Raw genomic sequence first — 13155 nt, forward strand, 5'->3', positions numbered from 1 at the left:
AGGGAAACTTTGAATTCCTTTCATAAGCCACAGGGAAGCTTTCAAGTGCAAGAATACAGGATAAAGTTACTTAATTATCTGTTTGCAGTTCAATTGCATTGGTTTGGCAACTTCGTTTCAGTTCTATATCCCATTTCAAGCATGACTGAGTGGCTGATCATCTAAGATAGATTTGTCCAGCTGGAATGTGTGAAAAATCTTTTAATACTGATGAACCTGTAAGGTTGCCAAATATTTTGACTGGTTCTGCCCTTTGGCTTTATTCACAGAATGACTTGCAAAAATCAAGAAGGTTAAGATTTTCATGACTTTGCAACAGAATTAGAGGAAAAGGCAAACCTACTTTATTTGTAGATCTTAGGGTGCTATTAACGTTATCAGAGAAGACTTATTTTAACAATCAGCGAATGGACAAATAATTAAGCACATTTCAACAAGGTGCAACCTGCATAGCTATTTATAAGCCTGTATTCAGTGGGGTGTAAAAAAGAAGGCAAAAAATTATCTTTGGGGCAATAGTTAGCCAGGTCTTCCTGAGAGCCTCACAAGTAAAGTACTGAGGAAGAAGACTTGTGAAATGACCGATACTCAGGAGCTGTTGTATTCTATAGAAAGGTACATACATAGAACTGTATCAAATTGGAGATGCAGTTTGATCTAGTGATTAAGGTATTGGGCTAAAAAGTCCAGCCTTGGTCATGAAAACCAGTTGGGTGAATTAGGGCCAATCACTTTCTCTTAGCCCAAGACACCCCCACAGGGTTGGGGGTGACTTGGACTAAGAGAAGGAGGATGGGGGTATTATATACACTGCTCAAAAACCTCGGTATACTAACAACAAAAATTTAAGTGCCAAAGCCCACTGCAACAACATAGCCAAGAAGGCTTCCAGAGTTGTAAACCTAATCCTACGTAGCTTCTGCTCCGGCAATCTCACACTACTTACCAGAGCTTACAAAACATTTGCCAGACCCATCCTCGAATACAGCTCATATCGCGTCTCAGACATCAACACCCTTGAAAATGTCCAAAGATATTTCACCAGAAGAGCCCTTCACTCCTTCACCCGAAACAGAACACCCTATGAGACTAGACTTTCAATCCTGAGCCTAGAAAGCCTAGAACTAAGATGCCTTAAACAAGATCTAAGTATTGCCCACAAGATCATATGCTGCAACGTCCTGCCTGTCGGCGACTACTTTAGTAGTAGCTGAAGAAAGTTATGTACATCAGCCTTCTGGTATACTGCATTAAAATAGGACATATTGCAAGCTTACAGAATAATTTATAAACTAACCACCTTGTTTTAACTTATTGTGAACTCATGTTATGCTTTTGGTTTATGGTTCAGGGAATTAACTGATAATTCAGAATTAAGTAACCATGGGTAAATCTGTTACACAATACAGATATATAACAGTGCCTTCCTAAATTTGGGATGCGGAATAATTTTACCTTTTCCACAAGCAGATTGAGAAACACTATTATAAAGAATACATTCAATTGGCTTTGGAAGAAAAGTATCCTCTGCCTGTTTTAGGATGTTCTATGATTGGAAGTTTTAGTGACCCATTAAATAGGCGCTTCTTTGTATCCCTTCTAGGGCATTCCATAGAATGAGTCACCTCATTTTATGTCCAGATTTAATTTATTCCTCTATAAAATCTTTACTAGATAGTTGGAAAGAGATACAGTGATCTCTCGATTAGCGCGGGGGTTACGTTCCAAGACCTCCCGCGCTAATCGATTTCCGCGTTATAGTGGTGCGGAAGTAAAAAACACCATCTACGCATGCGCGCCATTTTTTTCATGGCCGCACATGCGCAGATGGTGGAGTTTGCGTGTGGGCGGCGGAGAAGACCAAGGGAAGGTTCCTTCAGCCGCCCAACACCTGATCTGCTCCGCAGCGCGGAAGCAGCGAGGAGCCGAAGATGGGGTAAAGGCAAAGGGGAAACCCCATCTTCGGCTCCTCGCTGCTGCCGCGCTGCGGAGCGGATCAGGTGTTGGGCGGCTGAAGGAACCTTCCCTTGGTCTTCCCGCCGCCCAGGCAAAGGGGAAACCCCAAGATCGCTTGCCGCTTGCCGTATTGCAGCTTGGAGCCTTGCTTCGCCTCCTTCGCTGCAATACGGCAAGCGGCAAGCGGCAAGCGATCTTGGGGTTTCCCCTTTGCCTGGGCGGCGCTGGGGCCATGCGGAGCCGCTCATCTAGGGAGGCGTGGACCGGCAAGGTGCCCTCCGCTCTCTCTCTTTCTCTCCCTGTTACCGGTGTGGTATAAGAGAGAGAAAGAAAGAGAAAGGAGGGCGACTTGCCAGTCCACGCCCCCCTGGATGAGCGGCCCCGCATGGCCCCAGCGCCGGACTCCGCTGTTGCCTCCGCCCTTGTTCGGCTCTGCAGCTGAGAGGCCACGTCCACCCCCTCCTCGGTGTCCCTGGCACCCAGCGTCCCCACGCCGCCTCCACCTCCCGGTAATGCGCCCGACCTCTGCCTCTCTCTTTCTCTCTCATATACCACGCCGGCAACAGGGAGAGAAAGAGAGAGAGAACTAGCGCGGACTTATTTTTTAATTAATATTTTTTGAAAAACCGCGTTGCAGCGTTTCGCGCTAATCGAGACCGTGCTAATCGAGGGATCACTGTATTACATATTTTTGAAAACACATAATCTGACAAAGATTCCATTCAGTTTAGCCAAATATTGGGAATGGGAACAAGGTGACTGTTATTTTTGTAGCTTGATAGGTCTGCTCTTAATAAAACAGTGGGTTTTATTCATCAAAATTATGAAATTATGATGTATCATATGGTAAAATAAAACAGCATCTTACTACAAATAGTCCTTAACTTACAACAGTTCATTTAATGACCATTCAGATTTACAGGGGCACTGAAAGAAGTGATTTATGACAATATTTCATACTTACCACCATTTGCAGCATCCCCATGGTCACATGATTAAAAATTCAGAGGTTTAGCAACTGCCATTTATTTATGACGGCTTCTGTGTCTTGGGGTTATGCAATCACATTTTGCAACTTTCTGACAAGCAAATACAACAGGGAAGCCAGATTGACAACCATGTTGCTAACTTAATCACTGCAGTGATTCATTTAAAAACTGTAGCAAGCAGTTATATAAATATATATTTATATATATTATATATATATATATATATATATATATATATATATATATATATATATGTCACATGTTTAAGCTGAATTTGAAAATTAAGGGAGACTAGGATAGATCTATTTCGGCCTTATTTTGGCCTCATCTGCTAGCCATACCCAATGGGACTTGAACCTGCAACCTTTGCCTTGTAAGGCAGAGAATTATCCTCTAGGCTACAGTATCCAATCCCTTCAGCTCTGTACCAGGGAAGGGTTACATTTTGTGTCGAATCACCCTGGTATATTGAGGGAACATCACAGCTCCTTTTTTGCCTCTCGGCCCAACCCAGGGCCATTTATATATATATATATTGGAGGTAATTGGAAATTTTTGCTCCTTTTCTTTTCCCTTAATGTCCTTTTTCTTTTTCTCTTTTATTTTAAGGGGCATTTATTATGGAAGAGGGTTTAAAGTATACACGAAAATTGATATGGAGGAGATTTTTAGAAAATTGAAACATTATGATCTAATTAATTTGATGTAATTAAGAATAGCAAGAGCCTAAAATGTATATTGGCTAACAGTTTTTTTAAAATTTCTTATCATATAAGGAATTGGAATAATTATTTTTTGTTCAGATGTCAAATGGCAAGGAGGTGGCATTGGTTAATCTATGTATACCGAAATTGAAGAGTCACGCAGTTAAAACCATGAGGTGGATTGGGAAAAATGTTTAATTTAAAGTTTAATTCATTAAAAGTTTAATTCATTTTAGAAACATAGAAACATAGAAGACTGATGGCAAAAAAAGACCTCATGATCCATCTAGTCTGCCCTTATACTACTTTCTGTATTTTATCTTAGGATGGATATATGTTTATCCCAGGCATGTTTAAATTCAGTTACTGTGGATTTACCAACCATGTCTGCTTGAAGTTTGTTCTGAGGATCTACTACTCTTTCAGTAAAATAATATTTTCTCACGTTGCTTTTGATCTTTCCCCCAACTAACTTCGGATTGTGTCCCCTTGTTCTTGTGTTCACTTTCCTATTAAAAACACTTTCCTCCTGGACCTTATTTAACCCTTTAATATATTTAAATGTCCCCTCCTTTTCCTTCTGTCCTCCAGACTATACAGATTGAGTTCATTAAGTCTTTCCTGATACGTTTATGCTTAAGACCTTCCACCATTCTTGTAGCCCGACTTTGGACGCGTTCAATTTTGCCAATATCTTTTTGTAGATTTTATTTTTAAAGATTCCATCTCTACCATTTAAAAGCACGAGTTTTGGACTCTCAAAGCAAAAAGAAAAAAAATGGAAATCCTTTTTCATGAGTGAGTCTTCACACTGCTGGAAATATATTCATGCAATGTAAAGATCATATACCCATCCAAAAGCATCTGGATTATCTTTTGAAAATGATGTTGAATGGAAATGGTAGATAATATATTTTAAATATTTATAATATATTTTTGCCTTCATTGATTACATAAGGTCCATGGTGTCAGTGTTATCCTTTAGCACTCACATAGACAGGTTATTTTCATGATGATTACTGTGGGGTTTTTTTAGACTTTTCAATGGCACATTCATTGCCACTTTATTGAATTTATCTGCCTTACTGCTCATCATCTTCTCTTTCCTTCAGATGTTCCTGACATTACATGTTATGTAAAATACATCTTCACATGTGTCCAAAATATATCTAAGCCTAGTCAATTATGCCTTGAGTGAAAAATTCAGATAGTTTGTTCTATGATTCATTAATTTGCCTTCCCGTCTATCCAAGGTATCCTCTGGAGTCTTCTCCAACATCAAAGCAACACTCTTCCTATCCCATTTCTTTAAACTCCTATATTCATCTCAGTAGAGAATCACAAAGAAAAGCAGCATCTGACCAGTTCTATTTCTTGTTAAGTATTTTATTTATTTATTTATTTATTTATTTATCTATCTATCTATCTATCTATCTATCTATCTATCTATCTATCTATTTATTTATTAGATTTATATGCAGCCCCTCTCCGTAGACTCAGGGTGGCTAACAACAATAATGAAACAACGTGTAACAAATCTAATATTTAAAATAATTTTAAAAACCCTTATTTAAAAAACCAAACATACACACAAGCATACCATGCATAAATTGTATAGGCCTAGGTGGAAGGGAATATCTCAGTTCCCCTATGCCTGACAACAAAGGTGGGTTTTAAGGAGCTTACGAAAGGCAAGGAGGGTGGGGGCAATTCTGATCTCTGGGGGGAGTTGGTTCCAGAGGGTCGGGGCCAGCACAGAGAAGGCTCTTCCCCTGGGTCCCACCAAACGACATTGTATAGTTGACAGGACCCGGAGAAGGCCAACTCTGTGGGACTTAACTGGTCGCTGGGATTCGTAATATGTATAGACATGTAATAGCACCTGAACATATTTTCCAAGGCCTTCTTAAATTGAAAATTACATGAGCAGAATTAAGCTCTTCTGCAAGCAAAGCACATGTTTTTACTTTCTGACTTCAATCTATTAAATCAACATTGGCATAATTCCCAAGGAATAATAATAGACATAAACAATTGTAAATAAACTTTGTGTTCTTATGGAAACAATGTTCTTGAAATGTACTGAGGTAAATCTCTCGTGCTGCATTTGGGCCCCTTTTCTATTGATTGAATAGGACTAAGGACTTCCTCCTCACAGCCCTATTTTTCTTGGATTGCTGGTTCATGTTGCATCATTACTCACAAAGAGTACATTTTTTTCATTTACCCTGCTATTATCTTGACCAAACTATTGGCCTGTGCTTGATATAGTACTCAGACCCACTGTACAAAGAAACCAGCAGTGGGAAATATGTATCAGTGAGAACTATGACTCTGTTTAGACCATATTCTTCTGGGAATTTTCATATTCGGACTGAAAACATTTGCATCTATATTTCCAGACTAATGTTTGCCATTTGAAGATGGCAAGCTTCCCTATGCCAAGCAATTCATTGTCCATACAACCAATATAAAACTGAAATATGTTTTGCACTCTGGCTCTGATGGAGCTGTAGTAAAACAAATGAGAGGTTTCTATAGGAAAAGATTATATCAAAATTATGATGTATTATTTATTATGATTGCACTTAAGCCAGAAATTGTTAGGAAAATCTAACCATGCTTTGCTATAAAATAAATATCCAACTAAGTAGCAGTCCCAGTTGACCTTGCTTGATCTCAAAAACTGGTTAGGAACTTGAATTATACATGAAGAAATACCAAAGCTATAATTGTGCCATAAGTAACCAACATCCTTATTTGGAAAAAGACACACACACACATATACTCTGTGTGTGTGTGAGAGAGAGAGAGAGAGAAAGAAAGAAAGAGAGAGAGAGAGAGAGAGATTTTTTCCAACAAAAGATTGGGGTTTTGTTAATTTTGAAATGTTTAATTGAAACAGACCATAATGTATGTAAATGCTTATCAATAAATATCATATAAATAAATAACTTACATTGTCTGTTACAGCAAGAAAACTTTCTTTTTGATATAAATATTTTATGCTACATTTCTCAGACAAGATCTGGATTATATTTCCATAGGAAAAAACTGTCCTACAATTTTCAGTATGCAAGGAATTTTTCCATGGTATAGTAACCATTAACACAAAGAGATTTCTGGAGACTGAAATAAAATAATCAAAATTTTGTGTTTGCATGACAAAGACACATATTCCCAATGATAGAATGGAAACAGGCCAAAATTTTGTGACTTTATTATTATTCTAATGTAAGTCTTTTTCTGCTTTTTACAAACTGTGTGCCATTTTAAGAACCTTGGTTTACTAACATAGTGGTTTATAAATAGTTTTAAAAATAGCAGTAATGGATAAATACTTTCAAAAACACCTTTATTTGCCCTAGAGTAAACTTTTCAATTTTGCTTGTATTTTGCATATGAAAATAATTGTCCAGAACAAATTCTTCTTAGATTTATCACAGCAAGGTGCCTTTTTATGAAGACATCTACCAAAACCAATATTATAGCTGAAGAAAAGTTTCTTAAATACTATACACACATAATTAATGTTTAGTAATCCTGTAATAAACTACACATCATGGTATCATTTGATATATTACTTGGCTAAAATATCATATTCTAGAAGAGAAGTGTTACAACCTTGGCAATTTTAAGACATGTTGGAGTTTCACTTCCAAAATTCTCCAGCCAACCATGTTGGCTGGGGAATTCTGGAAATCCACAACTTTTAAAGTTGCCAAGGTTAGCCACTCTCATTTTAGAGGACATTTGAAAATGAGTTTTCACTTTGGCATAGGTCAGATAAAACTGGAAGCACATTTACTTTTTGAATTCCTATCTTCCTAATCCATAGAATGGAAAAAAAAACAAGGCGTTGTAATCTGCTCTTCGCAAAGGATCTGACAACTTTCCAGATCATTTATTCTGTCAGCCTTTCAAGGTTGGCTAGCTTCAGGAAACAGATATTGTAAGAACTCTTGGAACTTTACTTTGCTATTGTTGGGCATAATAACATAAACATTTGCAGCTTGCTAGAGTTTCCCTCTGCCCCTTTTATATCAAACACAATCAAGACAGAATGATTCTGAGTCTCCTTCTCACATTTTCTCCTTTCCCGGGGTGATCTGACTTTCCTTATTTAAGTACCATTCCAATTCCAAGAAATGGTTTCAATTGCAATTTAAAGAAGAGGTAAAATCTGCTGTTTAACATATTTTCAGTTGAATTGCAGAGATTATTTTCTTATTTTGAGAACAAGTCAGTGGGAGATGCCAAGTTTGAATGGAAAGAGACAAATTAGTGAGGAATAAAACAACCATATCTCTGCAATACTCATCCTCCCCATATCTGTCTAGCAGTCTACCAAAAGTCTATTTATTTATTTATTCAATTTTTATGCCGCCCTTCTCCTTAGACTCAGGGCGGCTTACAACATGTTAGCAATAGAACTTTTTAACAAAGCCAGCATATTGCCCCCAAAATCCCTATTAAAAGCTCTTATCTTCTGAATATCAATAGAGTTTCCAAAGTTCAACAGCTCTTGCTAGCTTGATTCCTTTCCTCAGTATGCTGGTGAGAGAACTGCTGGTGGCAGAATAGGATTGCACTATGTGAGATATACGTAGCAAAAACTTCAGAAGAGAAGGATTTAGGGGTAGTGATTTCTGACAGTCTTAAAATGGGTGAAGAGTGCAGTCAGGCGGTAGGGAAAGCAAGTAGGATGCTTGGCTGCATAGCTAGAGGTATAACAAGCAGGAAGAGGGAGATTATGATCCCGCTATATAGAGTGCTGGTGAGACCACATTTGGAATACTGTGTTCAGTTCTGGAGACCTCACCTACAAAAAGATATTGACAAAATTGAACGGGTCCAAAGATGGGCTACAAGAATGGTGGAAGGTCTTAAGCATAAAACGTATCAGGAAAGAATTAATGAACTCAATCTTTATAATCTGGAGGACAGAAGGAAAAGGGGGGAAAAGATTGAAACATTTAAATATGTCAAAGGGTTAAATAAGGTCCAGGAGGGAAGTGTTTTTAATAGGAAAGTGAACACAAGGGGACACAATCTGAAGTTAGTTGGGGGAAAGATCAAAAACAACATGAGAAAATATTATTTTTCTGAAAGAGTAGTAGATGCTTGGAACAAACTTCCAGCAGACGTAGTTGGTAAATCCACAGTAACTGAATTTAAACATGCCTGGGATAAACATATATCCATCCTAAGATAAAATACAGAAAATAGTATAAGGGCAGACTAGATGGATCATGAGGTCTTTTTCTGCCGTCAGTCTTCTATGTTTCTATGTTTCTATACATACAGAGAAAATGCTGATGCTGTCAAGATGCATTCTTGAGTTTTCTGAAGATTTTTTTTCTGCCCAAGCTTCCGAATATCCTCTAAAATTCAGCAAAAAATGAGGAAGAAAACCAGAGGACAAAGAAACAGGGAGATGGAGATTGAGAGGAAGAGAGAAAGTGGGGAGGCAATCAAAGCCCGGCACAAATTTGTCTTGGCATCTTTTTTCTATGTTTCCATGATATTATCCTTATCTCGTTTCCAGCCCATAAACCTTTAGATCAGTTCACTGCAGAGTGAATGTTTAGCCAGATCTGCTCTTAAGTTGGAAAGAGTGTGAAGGAATTGGACAACTTTGTGTTTATTTTTAACAACAGTCAGGTGCTATCACCCAAATCCCATTTGTGATGTCAGAATTTCTGTGGTTCTACTTCTCAATACATCTGCTGGAATATGTTACAAAAATCCGCTGGAAGAAGTTACAAAAATGGGATAACTTTTTTCCCCCTGAAGCCATAGTGAGAACAAAAATGAGATACATCTCATTGAATAAAACAGGATATTGATTTTTGAAATCATTCTTCCTCTTTAACCAACATAGAGCTATACTTTATTTGGGAGGAAAGGGGCATTTATCATATCCTCAGAAATAATTGCAGGCATGTTTTCACTTAATCTAACATCACATTAGTTGTACTGTATGCTTCTAAGTCATAACATGATAGGTTCCATCTCCCATAATTGAAAAGTTCAATTTCTTATGTTAATAGTGACAACTTGAAAGTTATTCTTCATCATAGAAACATAGAAGACTGATGGCAGAAAACATAGAAACATAGAAACATAGAACTCTGACGGCAGAAAAAGACCTCATGGTCCATCTAGTCTGCCCTTATATAAGACCTCATGGTTAGTGATGGGCGAACTCAATGGTGTTCGGGTTCGGCAAGTTCGGATGAACTTCACGCAAAGTTCGGCCAAACCTGAACCCGAACACTCCCCCTCAGAATCCCATCGTTTTTTTATTTTAATTGATTTTTAATTTTAATTTTTACAAAAAAGGACGCCGCAGTGGCGCCGCAAGCAAAGGGAGGTCCTGTCACATAAAAATAAAAAATATATTTTTACGTAAAAAGACCTCCCTTTCCTTGCAGCATCGCCCTTTTTCATAACAATAATAATTTAAAAAATTTACATGAAAAGACTTCCCTTTGAAGGAGCTGGAGAATCCCACAAAGAGATTCTGGGGGTGGAGCTTTGACGTCACGTATACCGGCAGGTTGCTAAGGAATCCAGGAAGTTATCACCTTGGCATCCTTAGAAACCTGCCGGTATATGTGACGTCTAAGCTCTGCCCCCGGAATCTCTTCGTGGGAGGGATTCCCCAGCTCCTTTTGTGCCTCCCTCCCAGCCTCCCGACCGGCTGACAGCTCCCCAGTGTTCTCCTTCCTCCGCCGCCACTGGCGCCCAGCTCCTCCTTCTCTTCTCAGCAGATGACAGCCAGGCGGTGGCTTTCGTGGTGTTTGGCACAAACGCCGAACCGAAGCACAATTTTAAAAAAAAAATTTGGTACGGACCTTAATTGTGCGGGTTTGGTTTTGCCAACACTACTCATGGTCCATCTAGTCTGCCCTTATACTATTTCCTGTATTTTTATCTTAGGATAGATATATATTTATCCCAGGCATGTTTAAATTCAGTTAATGTGGATTTACCAACCACGTCTGCTGGAAGTTTGTTCCAAGGATCTACTACTCTTTCAGTAAAATAATATTTTCTCACGTTGCTTTTGATCTTTCCCCCAACTAACTTCAGATTGTGTCCCCTTGTTCTTGTGTTCACTTTCCTATTAAAAACACTTCCCTCCTGGACCTTATTTAACCCTTTACATATTTAAATGTTTTGATCATGTCCCTCCTTTTCCTTCTGTCCTCCAGACCAGTGATTTTCAACCTTTTTTGAGCCACGGCACATTTTTTACATTTACGAAACCCTGGGGCACATGGAGCGGGGGGGAGGGCTAAAAATGTTTGGACAAAAAAATTCTCTCTCTCTTCCTCCCTTTTGCTCTATTTCTCTCTCCCACTTTCTCTCCCTTCCTCTTTCTTTCTGTCTCTCTCTCTCCATCCCTCTTTCTTTCTCTTCCTTCCTCTCTTTTTTGTTCTCTTTCTCTCTCCCTCCCTACATCCCTCTGTCTTTCTCTCTCTCTCCTTCCTTCCCTCTCTTTCTCTCTCTCTCTTGCTTTCTTTCTCCCTCTCTTTCTCTCTCTCTCTTGCTTTCTTTCTCTCTCTCTTGTTCTCTTTCTCTCTCGCTCGCTCTTTCTCTCTCTTGCTTTCTTTCTCTCTCTCTTGCTTTCTCTCTCTCTTGCTTTCTTTCACTCTTGCTTTCTCTTTCTCTTGCTTTCTCTCTCTCTGAGCTTCGCGGCACACCTGACCATGTCTCGCGGCACACTAGTGTGCCACGGCACACTGGTTGAAAAACACTGCTCCAGACTATGCAGATTGAGTTCATTAAGTCTTTCCTGATACGTTTTATGCTTAAGACCTTCCACCATTCTTGTAGCCCGTCTTTGGACCCGTTCAATTTTGTCAATATCTTTTTGTAGGTGAGATCTCCAGAACTGAACACAGTTCATACTTCATCTATGAAGTGTCACATTCACAATACATGAATCGTGGCATTAGAAATACACTTAACAGAACTTTCGGTGGTTTGCAAAAGCATTGCTGCAACAAAAATAGCTGCCTGAGGCCAGCTCCTTCACATGCTACATTTATCTGATATGAAAAACCTCATCTTTTAAAATGCGTTAGAAAAGCATTGCTTTAGTACCACACATTTCATTGTAGGTTGCATTCTACATTCCGAATCAATATTTCATTTGCAATTGGAAAGTAAAATGCAGTGCCACAAAGCATTTGCTACTTGCAAAAACAAGTTCTTAAACTAACTGCTCCTCCTTTGAAAATAAAATGAGGAAGAAAATTAGCAAAAGCTTAAAAACCGTTCTGTTTAAGACAGTGATGAAGATGAAGAAAAGTAGAATGCAAGTCGTGATATTCCAGTGCCTCGGATATTATTAACTATGCTTGTTTTCTGAAGGTGAAGGGGGGGGGGAAATGATTGCCTCTCCAATAGCAGTTTCTGTAGCTTTTTAACCACACACAATGCAACACATTGTTATAATGTAAATAGGATATTGAGAGATGATGTTTCCACCAGATTATGATAACAGTTAAGCACTTACTGTATTTTTTGGAGTATAAGACACACCTTTTTCTCCCTAAAAGAGGCTGAATGTAGCTTTGTTAATGCTTTTTCCCCCCAGCCCTTATTAGCTGCTAACGAAGCAACGTGAGAAAATATTATTTTACTGAAAGAGTAGTAGATGCTTGGAACAAACTTCCAGCAGACATGATTGGTAAATCCACAGTAACTGAATTTAAACATGCCTGGGATAAACATATATCCATCCTAAGATAAAATACAGGAAATACTGTAGTATAAGGGCAGACTAGATGGACCATGAGGTCTTTTTCTGCCATCAGTCTTCTATGTTTCTATGTCTATGAGACTTTCCAAAAATGTATTAGCTATTTCAAATACATGCAATTACAAAAATCAATTGATAGAAATATAGCAATTAAACCTAAAGGGGCATCTGGCTTCTAAAATTTCAGCCCAATGGTCATGTCTCATTGAGAAATCTGCTTTGGGTCTTGTTGTATTAATGGGAAATGCATGAGTGAAAGAATTATGCCAAAGTCTCACTAGGAAATAGTTTCAATGCAAATGCCGTATAATATCTGATCCCCTGAAGCTCAGGCAACATTTGAACTTTCTTGGATGCCATTAACTGTCCTGCTGAGCATGAATGTTGCATAGTTTGTTTTTATTTGCTCAAGATGTAAAATACAAATGATAAAGCAGATGTAATGAAGCCTTCAGTATTTAAATGATCTGAAAAGTAAAAGTGAACATTGCAAGACATTAAAACGATAAAGTTGCCTTTGAGTCAAACTCAGCTTTTGATGATTATGTGAACACATCTGTAGGGTTTCCATGACAACAGTATGGAAGTGATTTACTATTATAATCATCAGAATTGATTGATTGATTGATTGATTGATTTCTAACAGTAAGCTAGAGCCTAGATTTTCTCCAGTTATCTTGCACCCAAATATTAGAAACTCAGATCTGCTTAGCGGGGCGGCATACAAATC

Source organism: Erythrolamprus reginae, chromosome 5 (genome assembly GCF_031021105.1).
Source record: "Erythrolamprus reginae isolate rEryReg1 chromosome 5, rEryReg1.hap1, whole genome shotgun sequence".
NCBI lineage: Eukaryota > Metazoa > Chordata > Lepidosauria > Squamata > Dipsadidae > Erythrolamprus > Erythrolamprus reginae.